General features: G+C 28.5%; 1 protein-coding gene across 1 annotated transcript in view; it reads right to left on the bottom strand.

The window, feature by feature from the left end:
• Nucleotides 1-3,505, bottom strand: part of LOC117183063 (WD repeat-containing protein 75) — a 57,803-nt gene that overhangs the window by 8,439 nt on the left and 45,859 nt on the right. The gene's annotated exons all lie outside the window — the stretch shown is intronic.

Here is a 3,505-nt window from a genome sequence, read left to right as displayed (position 1 = left end):
TTAAACAAAAAGTTTAATTTTCAACCAAGTAATTAAATTTTCGTTCCAAAAAATATGAATTCTGAACCAAAAATTTAGTATTTGATATTTCAACCATTTTTTCATTAATTTTTAATACAAAAACATTTGACTTTTATTTTCAACCAAAAATGACCAATTTTCAACCGAAAATAAAATAGTTAAAATTTCAGTTAAAAAAATTGTTTCAAATCAAAAAACAGAAATTTTCAAGAAAATAGTTCAATACAGTAATATAAATCTACTTTTAAAAATGAAAAATCATTGTTACTCAATTTTATATTGTAATTTAAAAAATATTGAAAAAGCTCTAAAAAAATGCCTCGACTGAATGAATTTTGAACTAAATAAATCGAATATTCAACTGCAACAGTCACATTTTCACTTTGAAAAACTTGATTTTCAAAAAGAAAAAAAAACAGTTTTCAACAAAATAGTTAAAGTTGTAGCTGGAATAGTTCAATTTTCATGAAAAAAATTAATTTTCAGCCAAAGAAACGACGAATTTTTAAGAAAATAGCAACAACAATTTTTCCCCCAAAGAGATCAATATTAAAATAGAATAAAAACCAAAGATACTTTAATTTTTATTAACAGAAATTTTCAAGAAAATAGTTCAATACAGTAATATAAATCTACTTTTAAAAATGAAAAATCATTGTTATTCAATTTTATATTGTAATTAAAAAAAATATTGAGCACGCTCTAAAAAAATGCCTCGACAATTCCAGGTGTTTTCCAAGTTTTCCAGGTAGGATAGCGACTCTGATTTTACGCAATTTGTGCTTATGAAATGCAATTTTTGAGCAGAGATATGTTTGCGTCGATCTTGTAGAATAATAGTCATAAAGTCAATGAACTCTCTCAGGCAAGAGTAAATTCGTTATTAAGCACTTGGCTCTTGCGTGGATTTTAGTAGACGTGCAAGTATGAAATTCGATGTGGACGTCGACTTGATCTGGTCATTTCCAGTCCCTAGAAGCTATACCAACATACTTGAGGAACTTCATTATTTTAAAGAGATTAGGAAATGTTCTACAATAGCTAAACACAGCTAATGTTCTTTGGAAAAAGATGCCCGAGGAATAAATTGAAAATTTTCGCGATCACAACTGATTGCAGTCGTGTGAAAGTAAAAATTATTGCACAAAAACTAAGTTTATTATGTATTATGTTGATAAATTCGAAAAAAAGTTTGGGGATTTTAAAGATGGCCAAGCAGCGGTACGTTTCAATAACTTGAGAAGTTTGAGAATCACTTTCATGTTTCAGAATTCACACTCTTTCCCCTATTCTCCTCTTTTTGAAAGAATTATTCTGTTTTCTCTCCACTGTAAATAAGAAATTTTCAGCTGGATAATAGACGTTTTCATCTAAAATTGAATAGTTAAATTTTTGGTTAAAAAAATTAATGTTCAAACAATGAGATGAATTTTTTAACTAAAATTATGGAATTTTCAACTGAAAAACTTGATTTTTAAACCAAAAAGATGATTTTTTTAACCAAAAAAATTAATTTTCTATGAAAAAATTAATCTTCTAAAAAAAACTTGTTTTTAACAAAATACATAAATTTTCAACAAAAAAATTGAATTTCAACTGAAATAATTATTTTTAAACTAAAAAGATGATTTTTGTAATAAACAAAAATTTGTCTGTAAACAAAATTAATTTTCTAAAAAAAATAGTTTTTAACAAAATACATAAATTATCAACAAAAAAGTTGAATTTTAACTGAAATACTTGATTTCTAAACAAAAAAATGATTTTTTAACCAAAAAATTAATTTAAAAAAAAACTTGTTTATAACAAAATACATAAATTTTCAACAAAATACTTGAATTTCAACTGAAATAATTATTTTTAAACTAAAAAGATAATTTTTTAACCGAAACAAATAATTTTTTATAAAAAAAAAAAATTATAAACTAAAACACTTGTTTTTAACAAGTAATTCATAGCAATTCATTATAATTTCACGATAAAAGAAAGAAAACAAAGGAAATTTAAACCTACAAACTAAAAATAACGCCGAGATTTTGAACCGTGGCGGGGGGGGGGGGGGGGGGGGGGGGGGGGGGCTCGCTTTTTATTGTAAATTCAAAGATATAGGCCTAAAATAAACACAAAAGAGGGGATGTATATGTATATATATACATATATATATATGCATGTGTGTATGTGTGTATATGAATATGTGTGCATATTTATTCTTTCCAGTCGCGACGCCTACAATGAAATTTGTTGTTAATGGTTCTTTTTTTTTGTCAAAAATTATACTACCTGGCTCAAAACTGAATCATTTTCTTCAAAATTCGATAATTCTGTCAACATTCATCCTTCTCGTTTAAAAATATTTTTTATTCGGTGGAAAATTCAATTTTTTTAATTGGGGGTACAAATGTATGATTGAAAACTGATCTGTTTTAGTTGCTTGACATTTTCTTCTCAAGTGAAAGTCTATCTATATTGTTGAAAATTCAACTGTTTTATCGAAAATACCTGTTTTTTGCTGTGATTCGGATATGAATATTTCTTGAAAATGAGTCTTTTTGGTCTTTTTTTATTCTTTTTCTGGATCTACATTTTATATTTCTCCAATTCTGCACATTTAGAATTGAAATTTTCCTGACTTTCAATATACATATGTGTGTATTTATGGGTTTTATAAGAATTTTAAACAGGACGATTTTTAACGACTCTCGGATACGACGCAGTCGCAAGCCGACCCCTACATTATCTTGTCTTTTACTTAACAGTTCCGTAACAAATTTGAAAGAGAGCGGTCTCTTATGTACTCGGTTGGAGAAAAAGCAAAATAGAAAATTTTCAATTTGGTATAAATACACTTTCTTAAAATTGTGCTTCGACATGCAGTTACTGGGAAATCCGGAAACGTACTCAAAGATAAGTAATTCATAGCAATTCATCATAATTTCACGATAAAAGAAAGAAAACAAAGGAAATTTAAACCTACAAACTAAAAATAACGCCGAGATTTTGAACCGGGGCGGGGGAGGGGGGGCTCGCTTTTTATTGTAAATTCAAAGATATAGGCCTAAAATAAACACACAAGAGGGGATGTATATATATATATATATATGTATATATATATATAAGTCTTTGGTGACGGTCTGAGAAGACGGCCAGATACTTCTCCCAACCCTCCCTTATTAACTGAAGTTTTTGGGGGGCCTGACGTTAGAACTACAATCTCCACCATATGACGATTTGATACTTAACTTTGACATGATTTCGACTCAGAAAATAAACTTATTGCATAAAGGTGTTAGTTGGGCGTATAATCTAAACAATGAATAATACAAACTACAAAATAGCCTCGGAAAGGACTGGAACTCTTAATGACAAAAGGCATGCACACGTTAAATCTAAAGGTCATGTTTCAGGCGACGAATGGACACTGGGTGTTTGGAATGCTAGGGGAGTAAATGATCTCAAGGTAAAAGAATTGCGTGAAACTATGGAC

This window comes from Belonocnema kinseyi, chromosome 2 (genome assembly GCF_010883055.1).
Source record: "Belonocnema kinseyi isolate 2016_QV_RU_SX_M_011 chromosome 2, B_treatae_v1, whole genome shotgun sequence".
NCBI classification, from domain to species: Eukaryota; Metazoa; Arthropoda; class Insecta; order Hymenoptera; family Cynipidae; genus Belonocnema; species Belonocnema kinseyi.
This window is presented reverse-complemented; position numbering and strand designations above follow the sequence as displayed.